Genomic DNA, 13731 nt, shown 5'->3' on the forward strand with positions numbered 1-13731 from the left:
CCTGACAGATACAGGATTATTCTCAAACACATGTTCAGAGTAAGTTACAGCAGCCATACCTCCAAGACCTGATCTGTAACAGTTTCAGACTCACAGAATAACACCGTGTCCCCTCGTGACATACCCTTCTACTGAGTTGAACAGGTGCGCCCTAACCGCCCTGTCTATACCCATTATAAACTTGTACTCTTCGATCAGGTCACCCCTCAGTCTTCTCTGTTCCAGCGAAAAAAAACAAGCCTGTCCAACCTCTCTTCATACCTTAAATGTTCCATCCCAAGCAACATCCTGCCGAATCACCTCTGCAACCCATCCAGTGCAGTCACGTATTTCCAAAATGTGGTGACCAGAATTGCACACGGTACTCCAGCTGTGACCTCCCCAACATTCTATACAACTCCACCATGACCTCTCTGTTTCTGTAATCTGTGCCCGGATTGATAAAGTATTTCATATGCCTTTCCAGCACCCTATTAACCTGCCCACCTGCCTTCAGAGATCTCTGGACAAACACTCCAAGGTCCCTTTGTTCCTCAGGACTTCCCAGTGTCAGGCCATTCACATTAATCCAATAATAATAATATTATATTCTTTATTGTCACAAGTAGGCTTATATTAACACTGCAATGAAGTTACTGTGAAACCCCCCTACCAAGTGGATCACATCTCATTTTACAGCTTTAAATTCCATCAGCCACTTTTCTGCCCATTTGACCATCCCGTCTGTATCTTCCTGTAACTCAAGACACTCAACCGCACTCTGAGCTTGAAACTCAGTGAAAGGATTTCACCCTCCTCTCGGAATCTGATCACCACCTCAATCCCAACATTCAGCTTGGGTGGGCAGACAAGACAACGTCCTTCCCGCAGCCCCCCAGCACAGACTGGATAATATCCCAAACTCGTATCCTGCTATTGTCACATTGCTCCACCACCTTGTTCTATTCACAAAATGCCAGGAATCTCAACCCAAATCCTCAGACCATTGATTCTCTCTTAAACCAACATCTTGTCCCTGATTAAGTCCATCCTGGGAAGCGGGGCTCCGTATTCCGAGTTCCTCTGCATACACCCGGGTGCTGTTGATGGACCAAAAGAGGCTTCAAACCTGAAAGAAAGCCTCTCTCACAGCCCTGTGAGCGTGTCTCCATTAGACGGTGCAGTCAATACCTGCAGAGTACATCACAATGGAGAGAAGTGTGAGCAATTTCAGCGTCACAATTCTGTGGAAATAGAGTATTCGGAATGAAACATTATTGGAAATACTGAACAGATCCTCTGGGATCAGGACTCAACAGGGGAACAGGCGCTTGAACAGATTAAGCTACAGAGCGTGAGGATGTTTAGCTAATCGCAAGGGAATGCTGGAAATACTGTACGGATCTGTAGTATCTGTGAAAAGCGAAATAGTTAACATTTCACAACCTGACCTTTCATTGGAACGACCTGTTCCTCTCTCCACAGAAGCTGCCGGATCAGCTGAATATTTGCAGCATTTTCTGTTTTTGTCTCGAGTTTGCAGCATCCGCAGTATTTTGCTGTTGGGCCAAAGGACAATGAGTTGCCTTTCCTGCCCTGAGGGTTATTGCAGGTCTCTCTGGCTGTGATTGTCGCTGATTCGGCCAAACATTTACAATCTATCATTAATTGACCGTGAGAATGGGCGGTGAGGGGATTCTGGAACCGCTGCAAGTCCACATGGTGTATGTACACACACAGTGCTGTTAGGGAGGGGTTCCAGGTTTGGATGGTGCCTCGCGGAGTAAAGGTCAATGTCAGTTGTGTGATGCGACCTCCAAAGGAGACTGCGACCTGCGCTCAGCCATCCTGACGTATTCGAAAGGTTAGGTGCGATTGGGCCGAAGTCGGGTGGTCTTTCCGTGGGTCAGTACCGACTCGATGGGCCGTATGGCCTCCTTCCGCACTGGAGCCATTCTACGATAGGGTGAAAACGGCAGCATCAGGACACAAGGACAAGTTACGGTCTCAGGCCAGAGCAAGTGTCCAAAGTAATGATACACACAACATTAGAAATCAATGAGATAAATACATTTATTGTGGACTGGTGCCATCTCCTGGCAGAACCGGAGCCGTGCGACACGGACACTCTCATTCAGGAGCATTTTAAATTGGAGTGAAATAACTTACGCAAAGTATGAAAGTGTTCCAAAACAGTTTAACAAGCTAATCTAAAGGACCAATTGGAATCTGATTCTTTCAGTGAGCGATGGTGGTATAGTGGTGAGCATAGCTGCCTTCCAAGCAGTTGACCCGGGTTCGATTCCCGGCCATCGCAATAAAAAGCTGGTTGTATATTTTTGCGCCACTTCGTGAGTTTCAAACCGAGAAAGAGAAACAGTTCCGAACTCAGAATTTGGGCGCAATTAGGGAGTGAAATAAGTAACTTTCTCATCATTTTTAATATGGTTTCAATATGGACAGTGTTTCACTATTCACCCACAAGCCGTCAAACAACAGCTAAAAGCCGCAGCTTTTTCACTTCACCCTCATGAAGTGGACCAAACAGAGACACAACAGACACGTTACAGACGAGGATGGGATTTGAAGCCACGTGTACAGAGCACAATGGATTATTGTGCATCGCCTTAACCACGTGGTACAGCTGCTTTACTTCATGGCCCTTTCGTATCCCTCAATCTGACTTCTTTGAGTTTGTTTCGCACAGTTGCTGATGTACAGAACACAGTCACAGTGTAAATAAATAAAAATAATCTCTGAGTTAATTTGCGCTTGTGGCGCAACGGGAGCGCGCCTGACTCCAGATCAGAAGGTTGCGTTGGAATCATGTCAGGCGCGCGGAGTTTTTCTGCAGCTGGTTCCAGGAATTTCTGTCTGTAGAAATGTTCTCGAAATGACTCCATTCCACGATGCAAATAATATATTTCATATTTACCCGGTTGAGCAAATTTGTCAAATAGCAGGAAATTCATCTCGTCCTGTTGAAGCAGAATGACAGTGAGTTCAGTAAGAAATGTTTACAAACAACAGCAATTTCTTTCTGCTCAATGTACACAGTTATAGTGATCTGTATTAAACAGCAGGAGCGGGAACCGCAGTCCGCAGTCTTCACCTTCACGGTGAGTCTGAATTTCAGTTTGGGGGTTTCAGAGAGAGCGGATGTTATTGTGGAAACTGAAGTCACTTTTCCTGTGAATGGAGCCGGTTAAAGAGCCCTGGCCGGCCTGAGAGTCCCCGAGCCTCCATGAATCTTCACAGCTCACAGAGTGAAGGGCTTTTCCACTTTGAAAATGACCATGTCCGGCAGCTGGAGCTTTCCCTTGTATTTTCTGGGATCTGGGAAACAGCGGATCATCAAAAAACAGAAATGAAACACATATAATCGCAGTATTTATTTACGTGGGCTGAACATCAGTGCGCATGGCCTAATGGATAAGGAGTCTGACTTTGGGGAATCTAGTGATGATATCAGAAGATTGCAGGTTCGAGGTCCTGTCGCGGTCGTTTTATACAGAAATCCGGTATAACTTGCTGACAATCCAGTTTTCCTTCCTCAGCTCAGTTCATTCAATTCTCTCTCATCTCAGTATTTCGTTTACCCCCTAATTAATCCACAATATCTGTTTGATTTGGATAAAGAAATGATTATGTATCAAGCGGTTCAATACAATTCTGTGGAGGGAATTCTAATGTCCTCAGGAAGATGGTTAGAGTCATAGAGTCATAGATGTTGACAGCATGGAAACAGGCCCTTCGGCCCAGCTTGACCATGCCGCCCGGTTTCTATCACTAAGCTAGTCCCACTTGCCCGCATTTCGCCCATATCCCTTTCTACCCACCCTGCCCATGTAACTGTCCAACTGGTTTTCAAAAGATAAAATCGTGCCCGCTTCCTCCCCACTGCCACTGCCTCACGAAGCCCGTTCCAGATGCCCATCACCCTCTGTGTGAGGAAATTTCCCTTCTGGTCTCTTTTGTATCTCTCCATTCTCACCTTAAACCTATGCCCTCTCCTTCTAGACTTCTCTACCTTTGGGAAAAGATGCCGACTACCTTAGCTATGCTCTTCATTATTGTATAGACATCTGTAAGTTCACCCCCAAGACTCATACGGTCCAGGGGGGAAAGTCCCAGCCTAACTAGCCTCTCCTTATAAATCACCATCAAGTCCTGGGAACACCCTCGTAAATCTCTTCTGCACTCTTTCTAGTTTAACAATATGCTTCCTATAATAGGGTGAGCACAACTGAACACAGCATACCGTGTGTGGTCTTACCAATGCATTGTGCAACTTGGTAGCACGGTAGCATTGTGGATAGCACAATTGCTTCACAGCTCCAGGGTCCCAGGTTCGATTCCAGCTTGGGTCACTGTCTGTGCGGAGTCTGCACATCCTCCCCGTGTGTGTGTGGGTTTTCTCCGTGTGCTCCGGTTTCCTCCCACAGTCCAAAGATGTGCAGGTTAGGTGGATTGGCCATGGTAAATTGCCCTTAGTGTCCAAAATTGCACTTAGTGTTGGGTGGGGTTACTGGGTTATGGGGTAAGGGAGGATGGGTTGACCTTGGGTCGGGTGCTCTTTCCAAGTGCCGGTGCAGACTCGGTGGGCCGAATGGCCTCCTTCTGCACTGTAAATTATATGGTCTATAAACTCCAGCAAGACGTTCCAACTCCTGTATTCAATATTCTGTCCAATAAAACCGAGCATACTGAATGGCTTCTTCACCATCCTGTCCACTTGCGACTCCAGCTTCAAGGAGCTGTGAACCTGTACTCCTAAATCTCTTTGTTCTGTAACTCTCCCCAACTCCCTACCATTAACTGAGTAGGCCCTGCCCTGATTTGATCGACCCAAATGCATAACATCGCACTTATCCAAATTAAACTCTATTTGCCATTCATCGGCCCACTGGCCCAAGATGTTTAATAATGAGCTGAATCAACTGTTTTTTTGTTCAGAGGGATGTGAGATTATGTTACTGGATTGGGAATCCAGAGGCCAGAACGAATCTTTGGAACACGGAATAAATCCCACCATTCAAATTCACTGATATAATAGATTTTCAGGGGCGGGGGGCGGGGCTTGACAGAATAGATGCTGAGAAGCTGGTTCACCATGTGGGAGAGTCTTGGACCAGAAGGAATAATCTCAGAATAAGTGGCCGCCCATTTCAAACAGAAATGATGAGTAGTTTCTTCTCTCGGAGTACAGTGTATCTGGAGAAATGTTTGTATGAACCGAATAGGGGCTGTAAAGGGTGGGTCAGTTAATATGTTGATATTATGATTTTGAACATCTCGATCATATCTCCTCTCAGCCTTATCCTCTCCAAGGAGAACGTTCCCACTATCTCCAATCTAGCCTCATAAATGGAATCAATCCTGTAAACCTCTTCTGCACGGTGCCCAATACGTCCACAGCCTTCCAATATTGTGGCTCCCAGAGCTGTGCAAAATATTCCATCTGATGTCTAACTGGCGCCTTGTACAGATTCAGCATAACCTCCTTCCTCTTGTTCTCTTTTCCATTCGTTATAAAGCCCAGAATAAGATATGCTTTATTGCCTGCTCTCTCCACCCGTCCACCTTCAATGATCTATCCACATATACACCCAGCTCTGTCTGCTCCTTCACCCCATAAATAGTTGAGGGGCAGCACGGTAACATAGTGGTGAGCACTATGGCTTCACAGCGCCGTGTCTCAGGTTCGATTCCCGCTTGGATCACTGTCTGTGTTCTCCGTGGGTTTCGTCCGGGTGCTCCGGTTTCCTCCCACACTCTAAAGATGTGCAGGTTAGGTGGATTGGCCAGGCTAAATTGCCCTTAGGTTAGATGGGGTTGCTGGGATACGGGGAAATGGTGGAGGTGTTGGCTTCATGGGGGTGCTCTTTGAAGAGCCGGTGCAGATTCCATGGTCCGAATGGCCACCTTCTGCACTGTAAATTCTATGATTCTATACTTCCCTACCAAAATGCATCATCTCACACGTCTCCAGACTGAAAATCATCTTTTGTCGTTTGAAGTTCTAGACTGTCCGCGTCTCACTTTCCAAAATTTCCAAGATTGTACCATCCCCAAACTTTGAAACTGTTCCCTGTACACCATGATCTAGCACATTGTTATATATCAGGGACAGCAAATGTTCCAGTAGGATCCCATGTGGAACACTACAAACCTTCTTCCAGTCCGAAAAGTCTCTATTGACCATTATATTCTGTTTCTGATTATTCAACCACATTTATATCCATATTGCTACTGTCCCTTTTATTCCAGGAGCTACATATTCCGCTAATTCTGTGCAGTTTTGGTTTCCTTATTTAGGGAAAGATGTAAATATGTTGGAGATGGTTCAGAGAAGGTTTCCTCGATTGGTGCCAGGAATGAGCCTTTCGTCAGTGGTAGGGAAATTACTGGAGAGAATCCTTCGAGACAGAATCTACTCCCATTTGGAAGCAAATGGACGTATTAGTGAGAGGCAGCATGGTTTTGTTTCTCACTAACTTGATAGAGTTTTTCGAAGAGGTCACAAAGATGATTGATGCAGGTAGGGCAGCGGATGTTGTCTATATGGACTTCAGTAAGGCTTTTGACCAGGTCCCTCATGGTAGACTGGTACAAAAGGTGAAGTCACACGTGATCAGGGGTGAGCTGGCAAGGTGGATACAGAACTGGCTAGATCATAGAAGGCAGAGAGTAGCAATGGAAGGGTGCTTTTCTAATTGGAGGGCTGGGACTAGAGGTGTTCTGCAGTGATCAGTGCTGGGACCTTTGCAGTTCGTAGTATATACAAATGATTTGGAGGAAAATGTAACTGGTCTGATTAGTAAGTTTGCAGATGACACAAAGGTTGGTGGAATTGCGGATAGCGATGAGGGTTGTCAGAGGATACAGCAGGATTTAGATCTTTTGGAGATTTGGGTGGAGAGATGGCAGATGGAGTTTAATCCGGACAAATGTGAGTTAATGCATTTTGGAAGGTCTAATGCACGTAGGGAATATACAGTGAATGGTAGAACCCTCAAGAGTATTGAAAGTCAGAGAGATCTATGTCTACAGGTCCACAGGTCACTGAAAGGGGCAACACAGGTGGAGAAGGTAGTCAAGACATACGGCATGCTTGCCTTCATTGGCCAGGGCATTGAGTACAAAATTGGCAAGTCATGTTGCAGCTGTCTGGAACCTTAGTTAGGCCACACTTGGAGTATCGTGTTCAATTCTGGTCGCCACACTACCAGAAGGATGTGGAGGCTTTAGAGAGGGTGCAGAAGAGATTTACCAGGATGCTGCCTGTTATGGAGGGAATTAGCTATGAGGATCGGTTGAATAAACTCTGTTTGTTCTCACTGGAATGACGGACGTTGAGGGGCGACCTGATAGAGGTCTACAAAACTACGAGGGGCATAGACAGAGTGGACAGACAGAGGCTTTTCCCCAGGGTAGAGGGGTCAATTACTAATCAATTACATAGATTTAAGGTGCGAGGGCAAGGTTTAGAGGAGATGTACAAGGCAAGTTTTTTACAGAGAGGGTAGTGGGTGCCTGGAACTCGCTGCTGGAGAAGGTGGTGGAAGCAGCGACGATAGTGACATTTAAGCGGTATCTTGACAGATACATGAATATGATGGGAATCGAGGGATACCGACCCAGGAAGTGGAAAACATTTTAGACTCGTCATTGGTCAGGCAGCATGGTCGGCACGGGCTTGACGGGCCGAAGGGCCTGTTCCTGTGCTGTACTTTTCTTTGTTCTTTGTTGTTCTTTGAGCGGGTTTGCTATTGAGGAAAGGTTACACAGACTGCACTTGTTTCCAGTGGAGATGTGAAGAGCGACAGTTGATTTGATTGAAGTGCATCAGATTTTGAATGGTCTTGACAAGGTGGACGTGGAAAGGATGTCACTGCTTGTGGGTGAGACCAGAACTACTGGGCAGTTAAAAACAAGGATGTCGCCCTTTTCGGATGGAGATATGGAAATTTCTCCCTCTCAGAGAGTTGTGCGACTTTGGAACTCTGCCACAGAAGGCGGCGGAAGCGGGACATTGATTATTTTTAAGGCGGACATTCAGCAAATAAATCAAAGGTTTATCGGGGTTACGTACAAACAGTGCATTCAGCCAGCTACCTGGATGCACAGGCGTTCGTTTGTTTTACTAATTTGAGGATACATTCAGCGTCCAACACCATGGTGAAACGGTCTTTAAATAACGTGTTCGTTTCTTCACGTGTTCTCTGGGGCTCAAACCTGCTCCCGACTTCAATGATCGTCGTGATAAAAATAAACAGGGCTCGTCCGGGATTTGAACCCGGGACCTCTCGCATTTTATCGCAAATGGAAGCCCCTAAGCGAGAATCATACCCCTAGACCAACGAGCCAAATCACAGTTAAGACTTACTCAAACCAGCTTATCATTGCCTCCCGAAGCTTATTGTATCAGCTCAATGCGCTTCTGAATTCCTGTTCAATTTCGTTTCGTTGTTAAAATAAATTCAAAAGAAACAATTTTTGTCCCTTGCTTTTCGTACTGGGATCATTGGGTAAATTGGTTAATTTTGGTTAGTTGGCCTCCACTGCGAACAGAATAAAAGACATAGGGGACCAGTCTTTGCCGTTGCCGAGTAAGCACTGTGCAATGGTCACTCCGAACGATTCTGTCATGAAGCTGCTCTTCAAGTATTCTCTTTCTCAATCTGCTGAAGGCTGAGCTGACACATTGGAGGTGAGGGCGAATCCTGTCTGCTGGATCTGCCTTTTTCCAGTGGTGGCTTCCGGTCATGGAAAATGGTCCCCATTTTCCACGATCTCGCCATTTTATTCTGTGTGCCATTCTATGTGAGTGTTCACAACATAATTCAGCTCTTGGTATTCACCAGGATTCACCACGAAGCGCAACACCTCCATACTCCCAGAACGCCTCGATCCACTGCAATTCGCATACCTCTGCAACCGGTCCACATCAGACGACATTTCATAGAATTTACAGTGCAGAAGGAGGCCATTCGGCCCATCGAGTTTGCACCGGCTCTTTGAAAGAGCACCCTACCCAAGCCCACACATGCACCCTATCCCCATAACCCAGTAACCCCACCAAACACTAATGGCAATTTTGGACACTGAGGGCAATTGAGCATGGCCAATCCACCTAATCTGCACATCTTTGGACTGGGGGAGGAAACCAGAGCACCCGGAGGAAACCCACGCAAACAAGGGGAGAATGTGCAGACTCCGCACAGATGTTGACCCAAGCCAGGAATCGAACCTGGGACCCTGGAGCTGTGAAGCAATTGTGCTAACCACTATGCTACCGTGCTGACCCTAACTGTTTCCCTGGCCCGACACTCATCCCTGGAGCATCTCGAAAACAAGGACTCCTACATCAGACTCCTATTTATTGACTCCAGCTCCGCCTTCAACACCATAATCCCAGCCAAGCTCATATCAAAGCTCCAAAACCTAGGACTTGGCTCCCCACTCTGCAACTGGATTCACAATTTTCTGATCAACTGACCACAATCAGTAAGAAAGAATAACAACACCTCCTCCACAATAGTCCTCAACACCGGGTCTCTGCAAGGCTGCGTACTTAGCCCCCTACTCTACACCCTGTACACACACGACTGTGTGGCAAAACTTGGTTCCAACACCATCTACAAGTTTGCTGACGATACGACCATAGTGGGCCGGATCTCGAATAACGATGAGTCCGAATACAGGAGGGAGATAGAGAACCTAGTGGAGTGGTGTCGCGACAACAATCTCTCCCTCAATGCCAGCAAAACTTAAGAGCTGGTCATTGACTTCAGGAAGGAAAGTACTGTATACACCACTGTCAGCATCAACGGGGCCGAGGTGGAGATGGTTAGCAGTTTCAAATTCCTCGGGGTGCACATCTCCAAAAATCTGTCCTGGTCGACCCACTCCGATGCTACTACCAAGAAAGCACAACAGCCCCTATACTTCCTCAGAAACTAAGGAAATTCGGCATGTCCACATTAACCCTTACCAACTTTTACAGATGCACCAAAGAAAGCATCCTATCGGGCTGCATCACAGCCTGGTATGGCAACTGCTCGGCCCAGGACCGCAAGAAACTTCAGAGAGTCGTGAACACCGCCCAGTCCATCACACAAACCTGCCTCCCATCCATTGACTCCATCTACACCTCCCGCTGCCTGGGGAAAGCAGGCAGCATAATCAAAGATCCCTCCCACCAGCTTACTCACTCTTCCAACTTCTTCCATCGAGCAGGAGATACAGAAGTCTGAGAACACGCACGAACAGACACAAAAACAGCTTCTTCCCCACTGTCACCAGACTCCTAAATAACCCTCTTATGGATTGACCTCATTAACACTACACCCTGTATGCTTCATCCGATGCCAGTGCTTTTGTAGTTACATTGTATATGTTGTGTTGCCCTATTATGTATTTTTAAAAATTCCCTTTTCTTCTCATGCACGATTTTGATCTGTTGAGATGCTCGCAGAAAAATACTTTTCACTGTACCTCGGTACACGTGACAATAAACAAATCCAATCCAATCCAATCCAGTCAGTGGTGTTGTGTGGAAAGTAGGATTCAGTCTGTGGAACTCTGTGTCCCATACACTATATGTTCAGAGTGACCATTGCACAGTCCTTGTGGAGACAAGGCCCCATCTTCACATTGAGGATTCGCTCCATTGGGTTATTTGACACTACCACCCTACTAAATGCAATCAATTTTGAAATATAATTCATGTATATTTCAGTCTCTGACACTGTATGACAGAGTCAGATTTATTCCATATTTGTAATATTCCGGTAATTCCTAGGATTGTTGCACATCTACTGTAACACTCTGTCTTTGGGATTCAGTTAAATCGCGTTGTGAGTGTCTCTGGGACTGTATGAGAGTCTGTCATTCATTCAGTATCTTTCATTCTCTGAAAATCTGTGTGAAGGTGGAACTAAATCTGTAATGATCAATCTCTGATATTGTTATTGAGTGGATAAAATCATTCTGTTGTTTGCCAGTTTCCGTTAAAACGTCTGCATATCAGAATCATGACAAAACTTTCAGTGGCGTTGCGCTTGTGTGTCCGTTGGGGGAGGGGCATATAGGCATTTGGGTGGTGAATGAATCTTTATCTGTCAGTCTCTGATGTGCGCAGTAAGAAGTCTGACAACACCAGGTTAAAGTCCAACAGGTGTGTTTCAAACACTAGCTTTCGGAGCGCTGCTCCTTCCTCAGGTGTATGAAGAGATATGTTCCGGAAACATGTATATAGACGAAGTCAAAGATGTAAGAGAATGCTTTGAATGCCAGCATTTGCAGGTAATTAAATCTTTACAGATCCGTAGATAGGGGTAACCCCAGGTTAAAGAGGTGGGAAGTGTCTCAAGTCGGGACAGTTGGTAGGATTCTGCAATCCCAGGCCAGATGGTGCGGGGCGAATGTAATGCGACATGAATCCAAGGTCCCGGTTGAGGCCGTACCCATGTGTGCGGAACTTGGCTATAAGTTTCTGCTCGGCGATTCTGTTGTCGCGCGTCCCGAAGGCCGCCTTGGAGAACGCTTTCCCCGAGATCAGAGGCTGGATGCCCTTGACTGCTGAAGTGTTCTCCGATGTGTTCTCCGGTGTGACATGTGAATATTCGAGTCATTCTCTGTCTGCAGTCTCTGCTGTTGTGTGTGGCTCAGGTCTCCCCAGACCAACGAGCCAGCCGCTGATTTGATCTCACTTAAAACAACTTTTAATTGCGTCCCAAAGCCCATCAGTTTCCCCACAATTATAAATCAGAAATATGAATGAACAATGTGACATTTATCTCTCTGTTCTGGAGCTGATCAGAAGCAGTGATGTCAGATTTCACCACTCGACAAGTCGGCCTGTGGATGCGCCTCGCCAATCACGTGGGTAATGTAATTCTGCCAGTCAGTGGGTTCAGTTGGCATTTTAGGAGAAATTCGAAGCCATCATGACTTCATCAGTGGCCTCATGGTTAAGGTGTGAGTGATGTTAATCATGATGCGATCAAATGTGTGTCTGTTTCAGTCTTTCCGCGGGGAGTTTTCATGCTGAGGAGAAACATGTTGGACATGGTCTGGGAATGTTTCACTCCGGTCCATTCCCAACATTTCCTGCCCTGATGGGATGGGCTTTTCCTTCCAAACTGCACCCGCTGCAAACAGATTCCCCAAATTACCGAACAAAACAAAAACACGCGCAACTGATCTTTTAAGAAATTATGACATTTTCTCTGAAAACAATATACCAACACCTCTTGAAGATTTGATTTGCTGTCACAATTCACTCTGAACTGTCTCAATGTCAACCGTCATTCCTTCCCAGCTCTCAGACAGGCGCTGACTGGTTAAAAGTCTGCTTCACTTTTCTAGGTCCGGCTCAATAAAATCAATCACAGGCCCATGATCTGCTTTCCTCCTGTTCTCAGACACATCCACTTTGTACAAGGGCGCACTAACTGGTTTTCAGAGTGAGAGTCAGACTGCAGTCACCTCGTTCTCTCTCGATCCCTTTATCCCAGAGCCACCTCACAACCAGGAATGGAACTTCTCACAGAGCCAAGAATGGAATAGTTTGTCGATTCTTCCACTGATTCAGGACCGTCCATCACCAGGACGTGTTTGTCCAAAAGAGTTGGGATGAGATGGGGCTGAGTTTCACTGTGTATCCAATCAGTCCCCGGAGAAGCACAAAAACAATGAGTGAGGGAGAGAGAAAGAAACAACGAAACAGATAGAGAGATAAAATATGTTCTATTTCTGCCACGATCTTTTTACAGAGATATACATGCAGCTGAATGAAAGCAAACCACGTTTCCATCTTTATATTTCGTTCAGTTTCCCCCCAAAAATGTTAAATATCGGACTGAACTCGATGAAGGTTCCAACCGTTTATTTGCAGCCAATCAGAATTCCGATTCATTCCGGAGTCAGCGGCTTGTCCGCCGAGTTGAACAAACATTTCGAATCACAGTCGCTGCGAACAAAACTCGAACCTGCGCGGGGAACGCCCATTGGATTTCAATCCCAACGCCTTAACCACTTGGCCATCGCAGCTGTGTCTGGTATGCCATTCATTAGTAATTTGGTCGATAGAATACATTCTAAAACCAGCCTGGAATAACTCCAGGAAGTTATTGCATTCAAACGATCAACGGGGCCCCGGGGTTTATGTGAGGAGGGGTTGAATCTTCGTGGAAAATGACCATTGGATTTGGAGAGAAGCCTTGAGAGACTCGAAAACCTCAGCTCCCTAAACGCACAATTCCACTGATTAAATAGTTTGTGGAACAACATCAGTTACATTGGAAATATATTAGAAATTCAAATGCAGCAGCACTACACTTCCGAGTCTGGAAGAAAATTAAAATGATGAATCAAGAAATTACAGAGGGAGACCTGTGCAGACCGAAAGGTCACGTGATGACGCAACTAACATGATCACGTGTCGGGATTCCGGCAGTTCCCCGGATCGCGGTCAGAGCACAAGCCAGGAGCCGCTGCTCAACTATTAAATCAGTTATTTTTATTCCAACTCCTTGGTCGCCAGTCATTGAGAGAGCAGCATTTCTACATGGTGTCAGGAGTGGGCAGTATGGCAGAAGGTCTCCACCGCATCAACCTCCTTGGATCATAGAATCGTAGAATATCCAGCGCAGAAGGAGGCCATTCGGCCCAACGTGGACTGCTTAACCACTTCCTTACCTTGCAGGTCAGCTGTTCGGGAGAGAGAGAGAGCCGGGACCTTGG

The 13731-nt window shown here is 46.2% G+C and overlaps 3 non-coding genes across 3 annotated transcripts; 1 reads left to right on the forward strand and 2 right to left on the reverse strand.

Moving 5' to 3' along the window:
• Positions 1 to 2224: 2224 nt before the first annotated feature.
• trnag-ucc (transfer RNA glycine (anticodon UCC)) lies at positions 2225 to 2296 on the forward strand. Its single transcript has one exon. It is a non-coding gene; the product is annotated as a tRNA-Gly (tRNA).
• A 5961-nt stretch (positions 2297 to 8257) lies between these two features.
• Positions 8258 to 8348, reverse strand: trnap-agg (transfer RNA proline (anticodon AGG)). The gene is given in 2 exon segments: positions 8258 to 8293; positions 8313 to 8348. It is a non-coding gene; the product is annotated as a tRNA-Pro (tRNA).
• A 4608-nt stretch (positions 8349 to 12956) lies between these two features.
• Positions 12957 to 13038, reverse strand: trnas-uga (transfer RNA serine (anticodon UGA)). The gene has a single exon. It is a non-coding gene; the product is annotated as a tRNA-Ser (tRNA).
• Between the last annotated feature and the right edge of the window lie 693 nt (positions 13039 to 13731).

This window comes from Scyliorhinus torazame, chromosome 24, assembly GCF_047496885.1.
Source record: "Scyliorhinus torazame isolate Kashiwa2021f chromosome 24, sScyTor2.1, whole genome shotgun sequence".
Classification (NCBI taxonomy): Eukaryota; Metazoa; Chordata; class Chondrichthyes; order Carcharhiniformes; family Scyliorhinidae; genus Scyliorhinus; species Scyliorhinus torazame.